Genomic DNA, 26,832 nt, shown 5'->3' on the forward strand with positions numbered 1-26,832 from the left:
ATTTATTTATTTATTGGCTGCGTTGGGTCTTTGTTGTGGAGAGTGGGGGCTGCTCTTTGTTGTGGTACACAAGCTTCACACTGCAGTGGCTTCTCTTGTTGAGGAACATGGGCTCTAGGCTCACAGCTTCAGTAGTTGTGGCATGTGGGCTCATTAGTTGTGGCTCGTGGGCTCTAGAGTGCAGGCTCAGCAGTTGTGGCGCAAGGGCTTAGTTGTTCTGTGGCATGTGCCAGGCCAGGGATTGAACTTTGCAAGGAGCTTCACAGACTCCAAAAATACTTGATCTAAAAGCTTTAATAATGAGACTTCCCTGGTGGTCCAGTGGTTAAGAATCCGCCTTCCAATGCAGGGGATGTGGGTTTGATCTCTGGTTGGGGAAGTAAAATCCCAAATGTGGCAACTAAGCCCTCAAGCTGCAACCACTGAGCCTGCATGCTCTGGAGCCCACGAGCCACAACTAGATAATCTGCGTGCCGTAGCTACTGAGCCCACATGCTCTGAGGCTGTGTGCCACAAATGGTGAGAAGCCTGTGCGCCACAACAAACAGCTGGCATGCTGCAACAAAAGGTCCTGCATGCTGCAACGAAGATTCCATGTGCTACAACTAAGACCCAATGCAGCCAAATAAATTAAAAAAAAAAAGCTTTAATATTAATATATATTACTTTGACTATCTTTTATTATTTTATTTTATTTTATCTTTTACACTTCAAGTGTATGGACTTTTTTTTTTTAATCTTTTAAACATACATGAATTTTAGTCCCTCAGCCATTCATTATTTTCCACCTCACCCTCCTGCTAAACAATCTTCATTTCCAACAAACACAGTGGAATTAGCAATCAAGTAAAATTATGTGATAAAGGTGAGTGAATTGCGCAGGCAAACTTAGAGCAGCATACTTCAAGAGACTCAAGCCAAGATTATACTGACCTGAGTATACTGCTTTAGGAAACCTCTTTTGCCCCCATCCCAATCTCAAAATCTATTTTGTTCCTTACATATATACTTATAGGCAAAAATAATTAGAGTAGGTTTCCTTATAGTGGAAGCTAAGGATATAACCACATAACTTTTTTTGCTGTCCATAAAGTACTTGTGGGAATTTCAATTTTTGTTTTCATTTTAATAAATCTTTTTAAAGGATATAATTTAACCCAGGATTATACAGATGATCACCTTTTATTGGAGTATTGCCATGTGATTTTTCTGCCAATGCTTGTGTTTAAAATCAGTGGACCAAGCAGTTTTATTCCAGTGGTCCTAGGTTAATGAGAATAGATCTTGAACTTAAAATGACCTTAAATTTAAAATGTAAATGACATAGTTGAAACACAGTGGAGATCAAGTGACATCAGTGGATGCTATACTAACAAAGCAAAATGGGTGGTGAGAGAAAAGAGTAATAGGCATATGGTAGTACAGGCACTGAGAACTCAGAAGAACCTGAGGAGAATACCATAATTTACATTTCAAGCAGCAATTCAGGTTCACTTGATCATTATCAGCTATTACATTTAATTCATTTTTGTCAATTTGAATTTTACTGATTTTATAAGATTTGTTTGTAATTAAATAACTCTGTTTTGGTTTTATACTTGTATAAAAACTATAAGCATACATTTTTAACCTGGTTTATTTATACATATTTAAGTAACATTGTAATTAAAATAATCTAAGAACCTACAGGAAGTTTTGCCCATGAAAAAGAGGGTCCTAGATTATTCAAAGGTAAAAAGTTTCATCACTGCTCCTGTTTTTACTCCACCACAGGAATGTTCAGAAAGGCATGCCTCCTGCTTAAACAGCAGATTTTTGTTCACCAATTGTACCACCTCCATAGTAAAGAGGGACTCTTCCTCAGCTGTGGTCCTGCTGACCAACAGGCGTGATGATATGGACACAGTCGCATCGCTGGAAGCAAGAAGACCTGAAGGGACAAAAGGCCTGAAGGAGGAAAAAGAAAGGCTTCTGGGAGAAACTATGACTGAAGTTCAGATCTTTAGTCATATAAACCAGAAAAACATACATATCAGGCAGTAAATAGGATTGCTGCAAATAGAAGCAATTTAGATCTATAACTTCCAATTTAGATCTAGAATTTCCCCACATTTATCTTTTGGTTGTGTTATTTAAATATCATCTTCTGAGTGCATTTCTCAGAGTAAAGTATTGAAATGCCAGAAAGTATTTAGCATACTAAGAATATAAAGCCTTAATTTTAATTCAGGATGCATTATCCCCATATAGGTAATCTGAACGTTCCTTACATTGAAATTTTAGGGAAGAGTTAATACATATTTCTTGGCTATATGGAACCATTATGGAAAGGAAATAGTCTAATGTCATTAGAGGTTTCCATTGCTCTCTTATGAACTACAACTCGTGGTTGTACTGAATAGGGTCTGATTTTTTATACTGCAAAGACACCCTCTGACAGGAACAATCTCAGACATATGGTAATTAACATGTGATAGCTAAATTTCTTTGCACATGAATTTTCTATGTAATTTGTACTATGACTCAAGGACCTACTGCATAGCACAGGGAACTTTGCTCAATATTATGTAACAACCAAACTGGGAAAAGAATTTGAAAAAGAACAGACACATGTATATGTCTAACTGAATCACTTTGCTGTACACCTGAAACTAACACAAAATTGTAAATCAACTACGCTCCAATATAAAAAAAAGTAAAAAAAAAAGTAATTATTCAACAGTTCAAGTCAATAAACTATTTCCTGAGACCCTACGCTATGCCAAGAATGATGCTAAGGATGGAGTCTGTGTTTATATGCGTGTATTTGAGTATATAACCATGAAGAAATGGCCAAGTATTGGAGACAAGCATGTAATAGTATGATTTTAATTATACAGGGTTCTAGTAGACAAGCACCTGAACAAACGTGGAGGTTTAAGGAAGATTTTCTGGAGGAAATGATGCCTGAGTGTGTGTGAAAGTCCTTAAGAATTACATTAGTCACATTTTTAATTAAGAGAATGGTTCAGTTCTTAACTACTGAAATCAGTATTTATCAATGCTCACCTAATACTAACATCATTTTGATCATTTTTGTTTTCCTAATAAATCAATTTAGTAGGTTTAAAATGGTCTTTAGGGACTTCCCTGGTGGTGCAGTGGTTAAGAAACCACCTGCCAATGCAGGGGACACGGGATTGATCCCTGGGCCAGGAAGATCCCACATGCTGGCAGAGCAACTAAGCCCATAGGCCACAACTACTGAAGCCCCCATACCACAATGACTGAAGTCTGCGTGCTAGAGTCTGTGCTCCACAACAAGAGAAGTCACCACAACAAGAAGCCCTCGCACTGCAACAAAGAGTAGCCCCTGCTCGCCACAGCTACAGAAAAGCCCAAGCACAGCAACAAAGACCGAATGCAGCCAAGAAAAAACTAAATAAATACATAAATAAATATTAAAAAAAATAAAATGGTCTTTAAGTTGCACTCTAAAGCTGATTTAAGATTACAAATGTTTTCTAAAAAACACAGTAAGGATAAGAGCCATAGACATTTTGGTCTTTACATTTAATAAAAGTGGCCTCTGAGCTAAACATGTAAAGCAGGATGTTTTCATATTTTAATACAGTAGTCAACTGTACTTTGGGGTGCACATAGTTACTCAGTATATCAAAGCTTTCAAGTACAGAGTCCATGAAAAAAGAATTCGGCTTTTCTTATTATAAACATTCACATGTCCATACTGAAGTGAATTCCAGCAACAACCTCTGCTGTGCTCAGCAGTATTTGAATCACAGAAAAAGCATTAGCTTAGGACATTCAAGAAGGAAGGAAGGTCAAGAAAGACAGGATCCATTTCTCAGCAGTAACAATAATTCCGCTTCTAAAAAAGTAACAACTAAACATTTCTGCACCCACTTAGTAAGACTGTAGGTGCAATAGATTGTGCCTTAAATACCCTTCTAAGTAATGGATTTAAAATTATAAGACAAAAATTAAGTTTCTCCTTTCTTATTCCAAAGTTCAGTGGTACCTACAATTATAACAGATTTCTTTAAAGAGTTATAGAGGTTTATTCTGATTTTAAATGCTGCCTGTTTGGTAAAAACATTCTAGTTTCTCTGTTAGATTTTGATCTCTTAGAGAAAACTACCGGGTTTATAGGAAATCTATGAAGACACGAGTGAATCTTTCTGTAATCAAGAAGTAAAGATCCAAGGAGCTTCTTCAACATCTGTGGACTGCTTATTCAGTCTCCTCTGGCAAGAGCCCCTAATGTTTTATACAACAGCGCTTTAGCCTCTATGTAGAAGGTGCAAACAAAGCCAAACTAAAAAGGCATTTATGGTTATTCTTAGCTCTAATTTCATAAAAGCAAGACAAATAAATTTTAGCCCTAAGTGGGAATCAGCTTTGTCAGCATCCTTAGCCTTTCAAACTCATCACTACCAAGATTCTGAAGACTGAGAGTCCTACGACAATATTTAAGTGGAATGAGACTTTGTGTGTCTGTGTGTGGGGGGTGTTCATTCTATGCTTACACTTTCAACACCGAAAGGCCTTTTATAAAGAATGTTAGTATTTTAGTTGATATAAACAGCAGACAGGCATATCTCCAAAATGCAGTTTCCAAATATCATTTTAATATTAAAGAAAATAATATACATAATGAGGTTAGTATAATGCATGGAAAGTAATAAGTAGCCAGTGAATAAGACTATTTTTATGTATTCTGTTCTCCTTTAAGGGGCCAGAGGCCATCTGGATCTTGTTAAATATTGTATCTCCAATAAAAGGAACATAGAAGGCACCCAGTAAATACCTGTTAAATTATGAATAGCCTGCAATGAAAATGTGTGCTAATAGTACTGTATCTTCCATGTCTAAAATAGTATCTAAGAGGATGTAAGTACTTAATATAAATATGCTGGATGTCAGTTTGCTTGGTATAAAATATGGATGCAACTCAATGTATCACCACTATCTTTAGCATAAACTACCTTACCCTTTTAATGATCCATCCTTTTCTTCAACTTTTAACTGTTCTGAAAAGTTGTTTAAATAGCATAAAATGAAACTTCAAAAAAAAATGAAACTGTTCAACTTATCAGTAAGCAAAAAACTAAAATAATATTAAATTAAGAGTATTACATTCATCCAACTGTTGCTCTTATGGGTATATTTGTTTAATTTTAAAACACAGCTTTGATAAGGGTGTCAGGAAATAGGTACTTTTGCACACAGTGTTTCAGAGTATAAATTGATATACTCCTTCTGGAAGGTAATCAGCCTATATGGAAAGTATTAACAAATCTTTGTTTTTCACCAGGGAATACATTTTTAAAAAGCTGTCTCAAGGAAGTTATCAAAGAGGTATACAAAGATTAGTATAAAAGAATCTTCATTACAGATTTATAAAAACAGACAAAAAGGGACAAAAAAAATCTATGGCACGTTAATATAATTAAATACTATACAGTCATTAAAATCACATTTTCAGGTAATATTTAAAAGCAGAAATATTTCAAAATGTGTTTTTTTGTGAAAAAACTACTTGTGAAAACAAAGTGATACCAATTTTGAAGCATATATATACACAATATATGCACAGAAAAAAACAGAAGGTATCAGGATAATGCTCCTCTCATAGACTGAGTTAGGAAGTGTTCCCTCTATTTTTTGGAAGAATTTGAGGAAGACTGGTGTTAATTCTTCAAATATACTGGAGAATTCACCTATGAAGCCATCTGGTACTGCACTTTTCTATAGTGGAAGTTTTTTGACTATGATTTAATCACTTTACTTATTATAAAATTGTTTAGATTCTTCTATTTCTCCTTCAGTCAGTTTTGAGTATGTATTTTCTAGGAATTTGTCCATTTTACCTAGGTTATTTGCTGGCATACTGTTTATAGTATTCTCTTGTAATCCTGATTTCTGTAAGATTGGTAGTAATATCACACTTCCGTTCCTGATTTCAGTAATTTAAATCATTTTTTGGGGGTGGGGTGGGGTCAGTGTAGTTGATTGAACCGTGGCCCATAAAAGATATATCCATGTCTTGGGAATTCCCTGGCAGTTCAGTAGTTAGGACTCTGTGCTTTTACTGCCAAGGGTGCAGATTCAATCCCTGGTTGGGGAACTAAGATCGTGCAAGCCGCATGAGGCCAAAAGAACAGCAACAACAAAAAGATAAATCCATGCCTTAACCCCTCAAAACTTTGAAAGTGACTTATTTGGGAAAAGGAGTTTTGCACATGTAATTAAGACTCTCATCCATTCTTTTATAAGAGACAGTAGAGAAAGAGACACGAGAAGAAGTGAGGTGAAAACAGAGGTGGAGTGATGCCAGTCTATAAGCCAAGGAACTGCTAAGGATTTCCAGCAGCCACCAGAAACTTGAAGAGGTACCGAATGGACTCTCCCTCAGAACCTCTAGAAGGAACTAACCCTGCTGACACTTTGATTTTAGACTTCTGGCTTCCAGAGCTGTGAGAGAATAAATTTCTGTTGTTTTAAGCCACAATATCTGTGGTAATTTGTTACGGCAGCCCTAGGAAACAAATATACTCAGTTTACCTAAAAATCTGTCAATTTTGTATCCTTTTTCAAAGAACCAACTTCTGTTTTTTGCTGATTCTATTGTTTTTCTATTTCCTACTTCATTTATCTCTGCTCTAATGTTTATTATTTCCTTCCTTCTCCTTGATTTGGGTTTAGTTTCCTCTCATTTTTCTAGTTCCTAAGATGGAAGGTTAGGTTAGTGATTTGAGATCTTTCTTCTTTTTTAATGTCTGTGTTTACAGCTATTACAGACTCTGGAAATCAACCAAAAGCAAACAACAAATTGAAAAACTGCAGACTTTGGGTAAGAGTAAGTGGCAATGTGCACCGTTCTTGCCTGGGGCTGCTCCTGTCTCTGTTAAGTTAGGTAATAGTTCTACCAGGATAAGGCTGGCAATGAAAACCAGCAGGTTCACTGCCAAAGAGACTAACTTGATTTGAAGCAGAGCTTTAGAAAACTCATGTCTAGGGGTATTATTAATAGAAGTAGTGATCTCAGTGGCAAGTGCATCAGGAAAACCAACAGCTCTGCTAGCCTGAGACTGTGGTCCCAGTTGGGGTGAACATCTGACCAGCAGATCAGCCAGAAATTTAACATAAAGATCCTGGAAATGAAAGAGCCATAAACTCTCCATATATACCTAGCTGACAGGAAGGCTATTTGCACATGCAGATGAGACCTTAGCGGGCACAGGAGAAAAAAAAAAAGGTAAGAATGCCTGAACTTGGAATGTATTCCCCAGCTAACAAACAGATCCATCCAAAGGGTGAAAGCCTTGCTGGTTTGAGGTGTTTGAGCACAATTTCTGACCAATCACCGATTGACTACCAAGCTATGTAGACACAGGGATGAACCATAGAATCCAAGCTTAAAAATAAGAATAAAAAAAGAAACTGAGCAGAGATGCCAATAGCAGCATACCACAGAATAGACAGATTCTGCAGAACTAGTCTGGGCAAGCAATGACCCAAAAAATTACCCAACTCCACAAGAACAAGAACAACCCTTAGAAGGGAAAAAAAAGAGAATCCAGATCTTCCACAATTATAATCTCAAATGTGTAATTTTCAACAAAAAATTATGAGACCTGCACAGAAACATTGAAATGTTACCCACACTCAGAGAAAAAAAGGAGGCAATAAATATTGCCTGAGTGGGCCAAGATATTTGATTTAGTAGATGCAGACCTTAAAGTAACTTTTATAAAAACGTACAAAGGAAATTTTGTTCTAAGAATTAAAAGGAAAATATAATAACCACTCAACAAGTAAGGAACCTCCACAGCTGGGTATCTATGTGAGAAATGGAATATTTCCTGTCATATCAGTAAATAAAGGATGTCACAGTCATCAGCAACTGCAGTCCTCCAATGTGAGTCCTGGGGGAACTCAGGAAGGAAAGAATACCTGCCATCTAGAAGCCATAAGACTGCAGCCAGTGAGCCCCAAGGAAAATCAGCATAAGAAAATACAGGATACTGACCCCAGATAGCCGAGGTGCATATCAAAGGAATGGTTTCAGTGAACTGAGACTCTTGTATCTTCCCTATACAGAAAAGTGCTAAACTGACATATCTGGTTTCTTTAATTAACAGTAATCTTTTGATATTCCTAACTACCTGCCCTTCGTTGCAAAACTCCTGTATATCCTAGCTGTCCCCTTGCCTCCTTGGAGCAGTTTCTCAGAGCTATCTGAAATGCTGTCTCCTGGGCTGCAGTCCTCATTTTGCCCCCAATAAAACTTAACTCGCAACTCTCACATTGTGCATTTTTTCAAGTGTACATATGCATGAGAAATAAAAACATTTGACGACACAAAGACTTGTGCATGAGCATTCACAGTAAGATATCTAAAAATAGCCAAAACCCAGAAAAAATCCAAATGTCTATCAACTGGTGAATTGATAAATAAAAACGAGATATTTCCACATAATGGAGTATTATTCAAAATAAAAAAGAATCAACTGCTAATACATGGTACAATGTTGACGAATCTCAAAAAATATCATGATAAGTGAAAGAAGTCAGACATAAAAAGCCACAAATTGTATGATTCTATTTATATAAAATGTCTAGGAAAAGCAGTCTATAGAGCAGAAAACAGACTGGTGGATGTCGGGGGCTGAGAGTGGGAGTGCATTAGTTGCAAACAGGTGTGAAGGAATTTTTACAAAACAAATTTTCTAAAATGAAATTGTAAATTTTATAAATTTTCTGAAAATGACTGAATTGTGTATTTATAATGGGTGAATTTTATGGTATGAAAATTATCTTAATAAAGTTGTTCAAAAAACTGTCAATATATTAATATAATGAACAGTAACAGTCATATGCATTATGAACAAATAAGTAAGGAATGTAAGGAAAAAATATCCAAAAGAGCAACAAAAACTATAAAAATAGAAAAAAAGGTGTTCCACATCATTAGGAAGAAAATTATAAACATGAACTGAATGATATAAGGAAAAAACCCTAAAAAAACAGGTATCCACCACTTTTTGAAAGTTCACTTCATGCTACTTCACTTTTATGAAAGACTTACATTAGTAGATGTTTTTTGCTAACTGAAAGAAATCCAAAAAGTATTTTCACTTTTACCAAAAAAAAAAACTAAAAGGCAAAAAGCAAAAATAGCATTCAGCATTTGTTTTGCTGTGAGCTGTTAAAAGAGGCGGCGCGCACCCCAAGCTGCGAAAGTGACACTGCCAAGCTCCTTCCTCAGAAACTACACTCAGCATCTCAGAACCAAGCCACCAAAGCTCTGAACTGTGCCTGTTAGCAGCTGTGGTTTATCTTTATTTTTTCTGTGCATTCGTTAGCAAGATGTGTCCTAAGGTAATTGCTTCTTTACTTTATGCCACATTGGCTTATAAAAGGTTTTACAGGAACACTACTTTTAGATGACAGGGGAAACCTGTATTGAGATAAGAAGACTCAAGACTAAAATATATCATCCAAGTAATCTATAAATTGAATGTAATCCCAATTAAAATACACATAGGACAACAAGCTGATTCTAAAGATAACAGAGGGACCTCCTAGGTGGCGCAGTGGCTAAGAATCTGCCTACCAATGCAGGGGACAAGGGTTCTATCCCTGCTCCAGGAAGATCCCACATGCTGAGGAGCAATTAAGCTCCTGCACCACAACTATTGAGCCTGCGCCCTGGAGCCTGTGAGCCACAACTATTGAGCCCATGTACTGCAACTACTGAAGCCCGCGAGCCTAGAGCCGATGCTCCGCAATGAAAGAAACCACAGCAGTGAGGAGCCCATGCATCACAATGAAGAGTAGCCCCTGCTCACCACAACTAGAGAAAGCCCTTGTGCAGCAACGAAGACCAAATGTAGCCAATAAATAAATAAATTAATTAATTTATAAAATAAAAATAAAAAATAAAGATAACAGAGAAGGACCATCACAAACCAATGCAATTTTGAAGAACAGATAGTGTGATATTGGACAGGAATAGACAAAAAGACCAACGAAACAGAATACAAAACTGAGAAATAAATCTGCATGTATAAGGGAACTGATTTATAACAGAGGTCAGTCCAAATAGGACTGTTCAATAAATGATATTGGGATAATTGGTTATCTAGAAAGAGGAAAAATAGAATCCCCACCTTAAACCATACATACAAGTAAATTACAAAAGGATTAAAGACTAACTCTACAAAATTTTAGAACATTTAGAAGAAAATATAGATTAATATCCATAAGATTTCTAGGTAGGGGCACAAAAATATCAATAATAACAGAAAAGAATGACAATTTTTGATTACATAAAAATTCAAATCTTCTGTTCATAAATATAGATCACAAAGCATCAGCCTTTGTTACTTTTTTTTGGCTAGGCTGCACGGCATGCAGGATATTAATATGCAGGATATTAGTTGTCTGACCAGGGATCAAACCTGCACCCCCCTGCAGTGGAAGTGCAGTTGTAACCATTGGACTGCCAGTGAATTCCCTGGACTGCGTTACTTTTAATATATAACAAACAACTAGTATCCAGAATAAAAAAAGAATTTCTACAAATCAACAAGAAAAACATAACAGAAAAATAATGAAGGATATGAGAAAAAATAGGAATGATGAAAAATGCTCAACTTCACTAGTGATTAGGGGAATGCAAATAGAAAATACCATTTAAAACCCATCAATTGGCAAAAATTATAATGTCTGCAATATTACGCACCGAGGAGGATGTGGAAAAATGGGTACACCTACATACTGCTGGGGAGATTACAGAGTGGTACGATCCTTTTGGCAGTACTAGACTGAATATACTCATGATTCAGTAATTTCAGTTCCAGGTGTGAACCTATGTGTATATGAAAACAAGTACAAAAATGTTCACAGGACATTGTTTTAATAGTAAAATATTAGAAATCACTCAAATATCTTCCTATGGCATAATGCATAAATCAAATGCAGTTAATAAAATGGCATTTAATTCACGAGTTAAAATGAATGAATTAGTTATATATATTTGGATAAATCTCAAAACTGTAATGTGTTAATTAAAAATATTAAGTTGCAGAACAAGCATAAGACAATGCCACTGTATATAATTTCTTTAAAAGCACACAAGAATATTATAAATTGCTTATGAATAATATATTATGTGAATTTTAAAAAAGTATTGAAAACATGGTTAGAAAGACAAGAAAAGAAGGAATGGAAGAGATGAGAGTCACAAGGGGATTTAAACTATATCCGTATCTGATTTCCTTAAAAAATTTATCTGAATCTAATAAAATGTCACTATTTGCTAACTTTAGTAATGGACACATGAACATTTACAATATTATTTTTTGTATTTTTCCATATGTTTGAAATATTTTATAATTTTTAATGTTGAATAAATAAGGGATTTGTTTACTATTGAACAGAAATCCAAGATACCTGATAGAAAGGTTTGAGAGGGAAAGTATTAGTGAGATTGAATCAGGACAAACGCAGCACAGAACAGCATGGTACATAATGGTATGGGAGAGCACAGATGTTCAGGAAGGCTCAAGTCTAGGGTGGGGACTTGTAATTCTGTAGAAAGTAAATCTACTCTATGGCTAATTTAGAGGCTTTGGGAAAAAAAAAAACTCTTCTCCGTTTTCTCTAATTTCACTACTCTTTAAGGTTTCTACCTTTGATTATGGGAAGACAGTAGAGGTGAAATTCACACACCTTTGTTAGTTATTAATAGTTGTAATGAAAGGGGAGGAAACTGAAGAGAATTACTGATGAGGTTTATAAATGAACCACAGAAATATATTAATTAATTCCCCCTTTCATTTACACTAATAATTGATTTTGATTTATAATTCTGGGAAGCTATCTTCTGGTCAGCTTTACACCCATCACTTAACATATACACTAATTAAACTCTCACTTATAAAATCTGGGGATTTTTATTATGTACATCCACGGGAAATAGGTAAACTGCTGCAGAATAATATTTTGCCTATTGCTTAGCATTATATAGTTTACAAATATAAACTGTATTAAAATACTCAATATAAAAATAATACACACAATAAAATAGAAAATATGTAAGTAATATACATAGTTAAGTTCAAACCAAATGAGCAGAAGTAACTATAGTTTAGTCTAAAATATGCTTCTAAGGGAAACATTACAGCTTATTCACTCCTGTGTGGTAGACTGGTCACAGAAAACACATATGTCAGGCTATTTGAGAGAACACCAGAAACTAACATGGAATTTGAAAACTGTACACTGTATGTAAACAGCAGCTGGAACAGAGGAAAGAGAATTTTATGGGGTTGGAGAAATATTTTTGTACAAAAATCAGAGGTAATCTCACTATCTAGAGATAATTTCTAAATATTTTGATGACTATCCTATGTCTATCTGAACATATATTTATTACAACAGACTTTAAAAATAAATTTAAGACTATATCTTGTATATTACTTATGATCCATTTAAACACTTAGTACAATGTTATTTTTCCATGTCATTAAATAATCTTCTACAACATAATTTTAATATGAATTATAGAGATAGGATTAAGATGGCGGAGTAGGAGGACGTGCACTCACTCCCTCTTGCAAGAGCACCAGAATTACAACTAACTGCTGAACAATTATCGAAAGAAAGATACTGGAACTCACCAAAAAAGACACCCCATATCCAGAGACAAAGGAGAAGCCACAATGAGATGGTAGAAGGGGCACAATCGCGTTAAAATCAAATCCCATAAATGCTGGGTGGGTGACTCACAAACTGGAGAACAGTTATACTGCAGAAGTCCACCCACTAAAGTGAGGGTTCTGAGTCCCACATCAGGCTTCCCAACCTGGGAGTCCAGCAATGGGAGGAGGAATCCCCAGAGAATCAGACTCTGAAAGCCAGCAGGATTTGATTGTAGGACCTCCACAGGACTGGGGGAAACAGAGACTCCACTATTGGAGGGCACACAAAAAGTGTGCTCACCAGGACCCAGGGGGAAGGAGCAGTGACCCCATAGGAGACTGAACCAGACCTACCTGCTGGTGTTGGAGGGTTGCCTGCAGAGGTGGGGGGCAGCTGTGGCTCACCAAGGAGACAGGGGCACTGGCAGCAGGGGTTCTGGGAAGTGCTCATTGGTGTGAGCCCTCCCAGAGTCTGCCATTAGCCCCACCAAAGAGCCTGTAGGCACCAGTGCTAGGTAGCCTCAGGCCAAACAACCAACAAGGTGGGAACACGCCCCACCCATTAGCAGACAAGCAGATTAAAGTTTTACTGAGCTCTGCCCATCAAATCAGATTAAAGCCTTACTGAGCTCCACCCACCCAGCCCTACCCACCATCAGTCCCTCCCATCAGGAAGCACGAGCCTCCTAGATAGCTTCCTCCCCAAGAGGGCAGACAGCAGTATCAAGCAGTATCAGCAGTATTTCATCCTGTGGAAATGAAAACCACAGCCACAGAAAGATAGAGAAAATGAAAAAGCAGAGGACTTTGTACCAGATGAAGGGACAGGATAAAACCCCAGAAAAACAACTAAATGAAGAGGAGATAGGCACCCTTCCAGAAAAAGAATTCAGAATAATGATAGTGAAGATGATCCAGGACTTTGAAAAAAGATTGGATGCAAAGATCGAAAAGTTTACCAAAGATCTAGAAGAATTAAAGAGCAAACAAACAGAGATATGCAACACAATAACTGAAATGAAAAATACACTAGAAGGAACCAATAGCAAATTAACTGCAGAAGGGCGAATAAGTGACCTGGAAGACAGAATGGTTATAATCACTGATGCGGAAAAGAATAAAGAAAAAAGAATGAAAAGAACTGAAGACAGCCTAAGAGACCTCTGAGACAACATTAAACACACCAACATTCGCATTATAGGGGTCCCAGAGGGAGACGAGAGAGAGAAAGGACCCGAGAAAATACTGGAAGAGATTACAGTTGAAAACTTCCCTAACATGGGAAAGGAAATAGCTACCCAAGTCCAGGAAGCGCAGAGAGTCCCAGGCAAGATAAACCCATGGAGAAACACACCAAGACATATAGTAGTCAAACTGACAAAAATTAAAGACAGAGAAAAGTTATTAAAAGCAACAAGGGAAAAATGACAAATAACATACAAGGGAACTCCCATCAGGTTAACAGCTGTTTTCTCAGCAGAAACTCTGCAAGCCAGAGGGAGTGGCATGATATATTTCAAGTGATGAAAGGGAACAAACTACAGCCAAGAATACCCTACCCAGCAAGGATCTCATTCAGATTCGAGGGAGAAATCAAAAGCTTTACAGACAAGCAACAGCTAAGAGAATTCAGCACCACCAAACCAGCCCTACAACAAATGCTAAAGGAACTTCTCTAAGCGGGAAACATAAGAGAAGAAAAGGACCTACAGAAACAAAAACAAAACCATTAAGAAAATAGTAATAGGAACATACATATTGATCATTACCTTGAATGAAAATGGACTAAATGCACCAACCAAAAGACACAGACTGGCTGAATGGATACAAAAACAAGACCCATATACATATGCTGTCTCCAAGAGACCCACTTCAGACCTAGGGACACATACAGACGGAAAGTGAGGGGATGGAAAAAGATATTCCATGCAAATGGAAATCAAAAGAAAGCTGGAGTAGCGATACTCATATCAGATAAAATAGACTTTAAAATAAAAAATGTTACAGGAGACAAGAAAGGACATTACATAAAGATCAAGGGATCCATCCAAGAAGAGGAGACAACAATTATAAATATATATGCACCCAATATAGGAACACCTCAATACATAAGGCAAATGCTAACAACTATGAAAGAGGAAATGCAAGGCAGAAACAGAGAGACAGGTGTAGAGAACAAACACATGGACACCAAGTGGGGAAAGAGGGGAGGGTTGGGGGCGAATGAATTGGGAGATTGGGATACCAAACTGTACACTCTAAATATATGTTGTTTTATTGTCTGTTAACTGTATCTCAATAAAAGTTCTAAAAAAAAAAAAAACCAACAATAAAAATGAATTATAGCACGTCACATCATTTTGATATATCAGTTATTATTTATATTTTATATTACATATTTAAGCTATACCATGCACATATTAATGTTACATTTGTTATTAAATATATTTAAAAGTATACTTATATTACTTCAAATTATTTAATGTTTTATTTTTAAACATTTTAGTTGCTTTTAATTTTTCATCTCATGTAATCTCATGTATGTAGATGAGTATTTTCATAGATATTTATTTATATACTTAGAATAAATTTCTAGAATATAATTGCTGAGGCAAAGAAAGAAAAATACATGTTTTTTTCTAAGAGTTTTATAGCTTTAGCTCTTACGTTTAGGTCTTTGATTCAATTTGAATTAAATTTTATACATGATGTGAGGTAGAGGTCCAACTTCTTTCCTTTGCATGTGGCTATTCAATTGTCCCAGCACCATTTGTTGAAAGATTACTCTTTCCTTCATTGAACGGTCTTGACACCCTTGTCAAAACTCAAAATGGCTAGATGTACTGTCACTAGTCTTTTATTTCTTTTTTTCTCCAGCTATATTGACATATAATTAACATATGACATTATGTAAATTTAGGACGTGTTGATTGGATACATTATATATTACAGAGTGATCACCATTATATAGCATTAGCTAATACTTCCATCCTGTTACATAATCACCATTTTTTCTTTGTGGTGAGAACATTTAAGGTCTACTCTCTTAAGCAACTTTCAAGTTACAATATTAATAGCTATAATCACCATTTGTACCTTAGATCACCAGAACTTATTCACTTATAACTGGAAGTTTATGCCCTTTGACCAATATCTTCCCACTTCCCCACCATGATCTGGGAGGTGGGGAAGTGGGAAGATATTGGTCAAAGGGCATAAACTTCCAGTTTCTATGAGTTTGGTTTTTTAGATTCCACATATAAGTAATATCATACAGTATATCCTTCTCTCTCTGATTTTACTTAGTGTAATGCCCTCAAGGTTCATCCAAGTTGTCACAAATGATAGGAATTCCTCGATTCTCGTGGCTGAATAATATTCCACTGTATAAATACGCCAAACTTTATTCATTCATCCATCAGTAGATACTTAGGTAGTTTCCATGTCTTAGCCACTGTGAATAATGCAACACAGAACACGAGGGTATAGATACCCCTTTGAGATCTTGTTTTTTTTGGATATATACCTAGAAGTGGGATCGCTGAATCATATGACATTTCTAGTTTTAATTTTTTGTTTTCTAATTTTTTGGCCGTGGTGCGTGGCATGTGGGATCCTAGTTACCCAATCAGGGATCAAACCCATGCCCCCCCACACTGGAAGTGGAGTCTTAACCACTGGACCGCCAGGGAAGTCTCTAGTTTTAATTTTTTGAGAAACTTCCACAGTTTTCCATAGTAGCTATACTAATTTACATTCCACCAATAGTTCACAAGGGCTCCATTTTCTTGACATCCTCACCATCACTTGTTTTCTCTTGTTTTTTGATGACAGCCATCATAATCGATATGGGATAATACCTCATTGTGGTTTTGATTTGATTTGCATTTCCCTGATGATTAGTGATGTTGAATACATTTTCATGTACCTGCTGGCCATTTTTATGTCTTCTTTGGAAAGATGTCTATTCAGTTTCTCTGCTCATTTTTTAACTGAGGGTTTTGGGGGTTTTGTTTTGTTTTTCCTATTGGATTGCATGATTTCTTTACATATTGTGGATGTTTAACCCTTTATATATGATTTGCAAATATTTTCTCCATTCTATAGGTTCCCTTCTCATTTTGTTGACAGTTTCTTTTGTTGTGCAGAAGCTTTTTAGTTTGATGTAGTCCTACTTATTTGTCTTCGCTTTTGTTGCTTGTGCTTTTAGTGTCATATCTAAAAAATCATTGCCAAGACCAATGTGAAACAGTTTCTTCCCTGTGTTTTCTTCTAGGAGCTTTATGATATCAGGTCTTATGTTTAAGTCTTTACTTCATTTTGGGTTAATTTTTGTGACTATCCTTTCCCCATTGAGTATTTTTGGCTCCCTTGTCAAATATTAGTTGAACTTACACGTGAAGAGTGTATTTCCCTTGTTTTAAACTGAATTTGTAACCTTTCTTCATTTCTTTTAGGATGTTTTAACTTTTCTTACTGATTTATAAGAATCCTTTAACTCCTATGTTGCCATCTACCATATTTAGAAACAGCACAAATAGTGGTTGTGGTGGAAACTATTTTTTGTCCACCAAAATCTGTTCTCCCTTTCTTCCTAGGCACATGGTGGGGCTGACTTGAAATCTACCTTTTCAGAGTTTGTTTATAAGTCCTTAATATCTAACTGAGATCAATCATGCTTGCTGAGGAAATGAGGCAAGAGTTGAGTTAAGCAGATAAAGTTCTTATCCCATAAAGCTTAGGGAAAGTTCTAACTGACAGGAAAACTATAAAAACACACTCTTTCACTTAAAAGATAACTTTCTGAATCCACACACTGTTGGCGCTCTCAATAGGCACACTTTAGAGCATTTTATTTTTGGCAAGAACCAAAAACATCCTTTATGGTATGTCTGCACATGTTTTACCAAATGAAGATACAGTTAAGGAGGAAGAGAACCCATGAGTTTCATGCTTGGAAACTTCCTACATACTTTCATTTATATTGGTTTTGCTTGGTCACTCAGGGGAAGAAACTCTCTCTTCTCTATTTTAATGCCAGAAAGATATATAAGGTTTGTAAAGGAAAACACTAATCTAATGTTAGACTTCAGTATTTTCAGAGCAAAAACAATTCCATACACTTTACTTGTGTTCACCAACTTTAGCTATTTTGGTAAGAAAACTTGTATATACATAAGAGTTTATTAATATAGCTAAAACATTGTTATATTGATTAGTAGACAATCACAGAAGGTGGAAAGAGAAACTGAATACTTAACACCTGCCAACCACTTACACATATTTACAATTCATGAAAGGATACTGTTAGTCCTATTTTCACAGATGAAGAAACAGGATTGCAGAGGTCAAGACACAGGAAGCAATGAAAGCCTACTCACGGAGGAAGGCTTTCATGATAGAATTATCTGTTTTTTTCTTAATGTCAATAGTTTACCCTCATAACTGTATAGCAACTATACTTCAATAACATACCCCACCCAAGTGAAAAAAATATTTCACTCTCTCCAGATCGTCAGGCTGCCTTGAAACAAAAAGAGCTATTCCTCTACTGGCTCTAAATACTTAAAATTTCAAAAATTTTATTACTGAAAGTGGAAAGAATAAAAGGAATTTATGAAGTTACTGTAATCCAATATAAGATAAAATAAATATGGTATTAAATATTAAGAAAAATAAAATATGCCAGAAAAAATGAGATGCCTAACAGTCTTGGATCAGAAAGAAAGATTAAACTTCAGGAAGAAGGACATTCTTTGAGAAATGGTCTTGAGAGGGTTTGCCAAGTGTCAGAAATTAAGGCAGTAAGATGAACTCCATATCTTAGAAACTTATAACTGGTGATAAGCATACCTCTTACCAATTCCATTAATAGGTTCTTTTTCAAAATATCCCTAATCTCTAATTCTGTTTTCTGAATGATTTACAGTTTGAAAGTTAACTGTTTCTCTAAAGGCCAGGTTATTTGATGTTTATTAGCTTATTTGATACTAATTCTCCTAGTAAAACAAGTAAAACATCTAATTTATAGGTATATAAATTAGATATCACTAATATGCCACCCAAACCATTTTTACCCCAAAGAATTTATTAAACATGAATACACAAAAAGTCATTCAACAAATATTTATCGAGTTTATTATTTGTCATACATTATTCTAGGTGGTGGGGATATTACATGGAAAGAAAAACCAGACCAAATCCCTGCTCTTAAGTATTATGCCTGGTTATAGTAAATACAATAAACAAAAACAAAGTAAAGGATTAGAGTGAAGAAAAGGATGCTATCTTATACTGGGTAATCAGGGAAAGCCTCACTGATAAAGTCACATTTGAACAAAGACTGAAGTAAAGGAGTAGTAAGTCATGTGGACATCTGGGGGTATACTTGCTGAGGAAGTATACCTTGCTGAGGAAATAGCCAGGGTAAAGGTCCTGAGGTCAGAGGATGATTGTTGTGGAATAGTGAGAAGGAATATGGCTGAATTACAGTGAGGGAAAAGTGGTAGACAACATAGGACCTTGATAAGAATTTTGACTTTTTAAAATGAGTGAGAAGAGAAGCTGCCAGAAGGTCTTAAGCAAAGGAATGCATCTGACTTAGGTGGGGTTTTTTGTATTTTTGTTTTGTTTTGTTTTGTTTTGTTTTTTCTGGACTGCATGGCAATGTAGGATCTTCCCCGACCATGGATCAAACCCATGCCCCCTGCACTGGAAACAGTCTTAACCACTGGACTTCCAGGGAAGTCCTGACTTAGGTTTTAAAAGGATCACTTTGGCTGTTGTGTGGAGAAGAGATACTGAAGGGTAGGGGTAGAAGCAGAGAGTCAAATAGATTTGCTGATAATAACAGTGGCTTGGTTTAGAATAACAGCAGTGGGGATGGGGCGGGGGGGGGGGATTACTCTATTTATAGGTAGAGCTGAAGGAATTTACTGCTGGGATAGGTGTGTGATTTGGAGAGGGTCAACAAGGATAACTCTGGCCTGAGCAACTGCCAGAGTTGCTCAGTTGCCATTACTGAAGTGAGGAAAATTCAAGGGTGGTAAGTTTGAGAGGGGAAAATCAAAGCTGAGCAGGTGACTAGAGTGGTCAGGAGATGAATAATATACAAAGAGACTGAGCTTAAGTAAATATATTGAGGAAAATGGGAGCCCAATTTCTGTCAAAGAAGGCATTTGCAGAGAAATATAGATAAGGGGAAGGTTAGAAAGAATCCTGAGGTACTGGACTGGAACTGGACATCTCAATGTGAATTTATGTTTACACACACACATGGATAGATATAGAAATAGGTGTAGCTGTATGTACGTGTATCTGTCTATATACCCTAGCTCTGTTCCCTGAGAGGAACTAGAAGTAATAATACTCAGAAGCAATGAGCATACCAATTACCCAGAATTTAGTTTCTAAATATTATCTTCCACTAAAATAAAATAGGAGTTATTGAGGAAATAGTTGATTCCAGAATTGGCGCACAGAAAGTAAATGATAAGCCTGGCACATCTTTCACCAGAAATGCTCAGAGAATGATAAGGACATGTGTGAAGGACAGGCGCCAGCTTGAAGAGACTCCTACCACTCAAGTATGGAGCAATTTAAACATGATACTAAATAATAAGAGCAACAAATTTCAATTCATTGAATAAAACAGAAATCCATGACTATGATATAAACAAACAAATAAATAGAATAGAAACTTCTTCCGTAAGAGAAGGTGACAACTAACAAATGTAGAAGAAATGATGAAGATATTTCATCATTTGGCAATCATAAAAGTGGCTGATTCAGGAAGGTTTCATCAAAGTATGGTAAGACTGGTGGGTAGTGGTTTGATGATCAACAGGATGTTGGCATTGTTTTCCCCCAAAATACTTACCACTGCATAAGAAAGACTGATGAGTTTATATTGCAAAACACCTAGTAGACAACAAATTGACTAAATGACTAAGATTAACATCATCAGTGGTAGGACAGGTTGATATCACATGCCTCTTGATATGATGTAGTAAGAAGAGCACAGCATCATTTCTGAGGTTTTTTTGTAAGAATGCAGGACCTGTGGTTGGACATGTAGCAACAGTGAGCAAACTCAGCTTGAGGGACAACCTACAGAAACAAAGGCCTATACTCTTTAAACTGTCAAAGTCATGAAATACAGGAAAAAAATGGAGGAACTCTTCCAGAATGAAGGAGACTAAAGAGACATGATAACTAAATGGAACAAATGGTCCTGGATTTATCTCATATCAGAAATCAAAAAAGATATTGTTTGAGCATTGATTAAAATTTGTATTGCGTCTGTGGACTGGATGGTAGTGCTGTATTAATGATGATTTCCTGATACAGATGGTTGTAGGTTTGGATAGTTAAGTAGGAGAGTAGCTTTATTTGGGGTAAAAAAATTCTGGAGCATTTAGAAGTGACAGGGCATTATGTCTGCAATTTGCTCTCAAATGGATCAGAAAAAGAATGACAATGGATACACACAGAAACACATACATACATATACATGTTAGAGGGAGAGGGAGAAAATTAATAAAACATCAATGGAGGAATTCAGGTAAAAGGAATTCCTTGGTTTTTACTGTACTTGCAATTTTTCTATAAGTTTAGAATGATACAAATATAAATTATTTAAAATCACAAAAACTTAGATGAAAAAAATTGGTTTCACAGCTGTTGAATTAACAGTAGCTTATTAAGAGACAGGGGTAAACTTGGAAGTAGATCTTTACTAACCAAGTAACCACAGGGTTCTATCCATTTCAATGGTTTTATCTAATCCTGGCAGAATAAACAGAAGGAAAGCTTATCAAATTTATGGATGGTACAAAGATGGAGAGTATGGTCAATATCATGAATGACAGAATCAGGATTCAAATATATCTCCAAAGACTAGAATGATGGAACAGAAATCAAGAGGATTAATTTTACAGGAACAAATGCAAAAAAATCAGTGAAATATGTACAGGATAAAGGATGACTGGTTGATGGTTCTAATCTTATGTTCCAACCATACTGATAAGGAGAAGGCACTCGTCTTGCCTTTGCACTGGTTCTTCTCTCTGCTGAAGATGCCATTATACCTCTTCTTTGAATAGGAAAATCCCACCATATATCCTTCAAGGTCCAACACAAATGTTACCATCTCTGAGAAGCTTTCCTTACTCAATGAGACTAGGTTGGTCATGCTTTCCACTCTGTGCTCTATCACACTGTATACACGTTCTAAAGATACACATTTGCCCTTCTCATTCCTCAAGGACAAGTGCTGTGTCATTATCGTTTCATCTGGAGTGTAGCACAGTTCCTGACATGTGGTAAGCACTCTATAAATGTTAACTTTTATCATCAGCAGCAACAGAATCTTCTGAATAACTTCTGAATCTATCCTCTCATTCTTTTTAACTCATAGCTCCAGGTCATGTAGTAATGGCCTTATTTGTATTCTTGATTTTAGTATCCATCTTTCACATTGCTGCCACAGTCATCTTCCTAACATGTAAACTTGATCATTTCACTTCTTGATTTAAAAGTCTTTAATGGCTCCCCACTGTTTACAGAATCTTCTCAGTAGGGCATATAAATCTAGTCATATGTTCTTCCTACAGCCCAGCCCCATCTCTTGCTACACTTTTTTTTAAAACAGATTTATTTATTTATTTATTTATTGGCTGCATTGGGTCTTCGTTGCTGTGCGTGGCTTTCTCTAGTTGCGGTGAGCAGGGGCTACTCTTCAGTTGTGGTGTGCAGGCTTCTCAGTGTGGTGGCTTCTCTTGTTGTGGAGCACGGGCTCTAGGCATGTGGGCATCAGTAGCTCCAGCACATGGGCTCAGCAGCTGTGACTCGAGGGCTCTAGAGCGCAGGCTCAGTAGTTGTGGCACACGGGCTTAGTTGCTCCACAGCATTTGAGATCTCCCCGGACCAGGGCTCAAACCCATGTCCCCTGCATTGGCAAGCAGATTCTCAACCACTGTGCCATCAGGGAAGCTCCTCTTGCTACACTCTTAATGCGCACTATACTGTACAGATACTGAACTACTTACCTCTGTAGTCCAGAATTAATGTTGTCTCTCTATTTGGAATGTTCTCAATTTCTCTGTTTGCCAGGAAAACTGAATTTGATTCAATTCTATAAATATTTACTAAGCACTCATCTACAGGCTAAAACACAGTAGTAAACAATACACAGTTCCTCCTTTCAAGGCCTTACATTCCACCAAGTGAGAGAAAATAAGTTTCATTCAAAAACACCTCTGTGAAGCTTTTCCTGACTTTCCTCCTGTTTCCTCTGGTCTCATTATATTCGTACACAGTGCCATTACAGCATTCCTTACGCAAAATAATTGTTTACTTGCCTGCTTAAATATGCACTGTAAGCTCCCTGTGGGCAGACTGTTTCTCATTTTTATGTCCTTAATACTTGTAAATAGATTCGTGTATTAATACATTCAACAAATATATATATGTTAGGTACTGTGTTAGGCCCCTGGGATACAATTATAAGTAGAAAACAGACTCAATTTTGCTTTCATGAGGTTTAAAGTATACTAGGGGTAGGAAAGGAAAGCAAAAAGACAACATAATCAAGTATATAATTACAAATTAAGAGGAATATTATGAAGGAAAGAAACCTGTTGCTATGAGTACATATAATGAGGAATCTGATACAGTCTGGAGAAGGTTCCCCTAAAGAAACAGATTTGAACTGGGATGGAACCATGATTAAGAGTTAAGAAAGTGAATGGGGAGAGTGAGGAGCAGGATAGTTTTAGGCTGAGAGAAGAACAAGTGCAAATACCTTGACATAGGAGAGAGCTTGGTACTACTGAACTAAGAGTCACTTAAGTGCAGAGAGAGAAGCAGGGAGAAATATGAAATGAGGATAAAGAGATAGACAAAGAGTCAAAAAGTGAAATAACCCAAATGTCCATCAACTGATGAACAGCTAAACAAGATAAGGTATAGCCATGCAATGGAGTATTATTCAGCCATAGAAAGAATGAAATGTTGATACATGCTACAACATGCAAGAACCTTGAAAACATTAAACTAAGTGAAAGAAGCTGGACACAAATCGTCACATGTTGCATGACCCCATTTCTATGAAATATCCAGAACAAAGCAAATCCACAGAGACAGAAAGCAGATTAGTGGTTGCCAGGAGCTAGCGGGTAGGGAAAACAGGGAGTGACTGTTAATGGGGTACAGGGTTTCTTCTTGGGGTGATGAAAATGTTAGACTTAGATAGTGGGGTGGTAGTTGTAAAACTTTGTGAATATACTAAAACCCACTGAATTCTACTCTTTAAAGTAGTAAATTTTATGATATGCAAATTATACCTGAATTTCAAAAAATAAAGTTGGCAAAAGAACAGAGCACATAGTGCCTTTTAAATTATCTTGACTTTCCTCCTGTTTCCTTTGGAGGAATAAGAAGTAATAAGAAGCCACTGAGGGTTCTAGGTATGATATAGGGTAGCTGCTCCAAAATTAATTTTGAACAAATAAAAAGACTTCTTGATTTATAATCCAATACTCCTTGTAACACAGAAATCTGTCTTTTGATTTAAACTGCTATTTATAATTCTGCTTCTTAGAAAACACCTTCAGGTGGACCTGAAGCTTTTGTTCAGAAGAGTTACTCCTCTCCAGTGGGTCATCTTGTCAGATGTGCTATCTTATTTGCAGTTATGTCTTGATGTGTCTGTCACTGAAAGATAATACATGGGGATCAACAAGGCTCAGACTGCAACAGGTAGGATTAGAATAACTGTGGCACAGGTATCTCAGTGGCTTCCTCCTGAATGGGAGCCCTTCTTGCCAAATAATATTTATCTCTAACTATACTGATGGAGCATAAATTTTCATTTCCTAAGTGAGGCTTTACTCCAATTTCTAAAATGATAGTGCTGAGATGGAATTCCAGAAAGTTCTGATACTTGCTACTGTTCCTGACAGTATTAAAGGCCATGAACTACTCCATGAACATAAGGCCTGCTTGGAGAAGTCCATCTTCACTCCAGGGATCCAGCTGTGATTCTACGTACCTGAGATTCATCCTCTGACCGACACTTCTCCTTGCTGCTCTAATGGTTTTTTAAAAGTAATATTAAAAGATGTTGCTACAAATTGGTAAATAAAACAAAGCAAAGACCAAGACCAGCTAGTTTTCCCTTCAAAAATTAATGGGTAATGACATTAAGTCCTCATTAAAGGATTCATCTTACATGAAAAACATGATTTTTATTACACACACACATACACGTGTGTGTATGTATATATTAATACATATATGCTACCTTTTATCAGCTTTTCTTTAAGATCAATTTCAAACAGTACACCTGCAACCACTTAGCCTCATTCTCACTTGTTAAAGTTAATACTTGAACTTTCTGGTGCAGAACATTAAATTCAATGTTAATAATATACTTATTCCCTTCAAAACCTTATGAGAGAATAAACTGCATCCCAGTGCTTATTATCATCAGACTTACTCCTTGGATCATGTTAGAATCATTTCATTTCATTTGGCTTTGACTTATTTATCTTGGTAATAAAAATCAGATTAATGAGTTATACAGAAAAGGTGACTGACATTTAGGTTTAACCACTTTCTATGGTCAGTTAACTTCTAAATGTGCATCTGAGAGAAACACAGAGAGAGACAGAAAGAAAGAGACAAAGACCAGTCTGTCTTAATTTTTTGAGGGTAGAAGTGTTTAATCACTTTTTTTTCTTAACTTCTTCCTCTGTGCCTTGCACAAAGTGGAAATTTAGGTAAAATTCGCTTCCTTTTTCCTTAAGAAACCACAGAATATAAGAAGCATCACTGATTTAAAAACATTAAAAGATTTTTTTTAAAAACCTGAATCCTAGAATTAAGGAAATATGGTATGTGTCAACTGATTGATTTAATAAGAAAGCAACTACAATGACCTGACATGCGTTTAAGTCAGATATTATAAAGTCATGTCTGAAAATGGATTTCAAAGCAAACTCTGTGCATGTTATTTGTGATAAAGAAATACAACATTTAAGTTTAAATGCTTTCCCGAATGAAACTTGAAACCTACACATTGGCCACACAGGTAAAACATCACCAAATGCACACAAGTGAGGCCTGACCCTCAATCACAGGAATAGGGAACTATGTTCAGAAAAACACCTGTCTGTGGGCAGGAACTATTTTAAACTGGAACTAAGTACCTCAGTGACAGAATATAATCTCTCTTATATCCTGTGACATTATTACATCAGCCTGAGAATCAGAATCAAAAGCCAACAGAATAACAGAAAAATGAATACTATGTGACTTTTCAAAATAGCTTGAAAGGGAAAAACAACAGAGAAAGGTCTTGATAAATGACAAAGAAAACTTTCTAGAAAAGCCAGAAATGGCTAAGAATGTTGAAGATTTGGTCTGTTCACATATCACTTCCTTTCTTAGCCCCAAAGCTAATATCATCAATGTCCACTACTTCAAGTTTTTAACCAACAATAAATATGTTACAGAACCCAGGAAGACCAATGAAAACCTAAGTCTACCTTTCCAGTCAGCAAAAATAATTCAACATTTCTAATATACAAAAGTGGCCTTACACTAAAAAAATAAAAATAATCAAATTTAATGGAAAAATATACTTCAGAGAAAACTGCATAAAAAGCTAAGATAATAAATAGTCAAATATACGCATTCTAATATGCTCAGTTAAAATTCTTAAAAAGAACTACTTTAAAGGCATTTTAGAACTTTTTCCTCAAGGTCAAATTTTTTTCAGCTTCATTAAAAAACTCTATTGCTAGCACTCTTAGCAAGTCCTCTCATGTCTTTCCCCAAGACCAATGGAACCAGTGATTTCTGCTATCACTTTCACTCTCCCGCTCATCCGAGTCCATTCCTGTGAAATCACATACTCTGCCACCATACATCCTACTCCCCATAAGGCCTGACTAAGATGCTAATTTCTTTATGAAGAAAGGTTCTCCACAAAGAAAGACCACTGCAACTACTCCCTCCTTATTCACTCAACACCAATTTTGGGTGCTAGGTATAAAACAGGGAATAAAACGAACCTGCTCTCAGGAATCTTATATTCCAGTGAGATCTGATGGCCTAT

General features: G+C 36.2%; 1 protein-coding gene across 7 annotated transcripts in view; it reads right to left on the bottom strand.

Annotated features, from left to right (window-relative positions):
- FCHSD2 (FCH and double SH3 domains 2) overlaps positions 1-26,832 on the bottom strand; it is a 291,030-nt gene that overhangs the window by 90,086 nt on the left and 174,112 nt on the right. The gene's annotated exons all lie outside the window — the stretch shown is intronic.

Source organism: Hippopotamus amphibius, chromosome 9 (genome assembly GCF_030028045.1).
Source record: "Hippopotamus amphibius kiboko isolate mHipAmp2 chromosome 9, mHipAmp2.hap2, whole genome shotgun sequence".
Taxonomy (NCBI): domain Eukaryota; kingdom Metazoa; phylum Chordata; class Mammalia; order Artiodactyla; family Hippopotamidae; genus Hippopotamus; species Hippopotamus amphibius.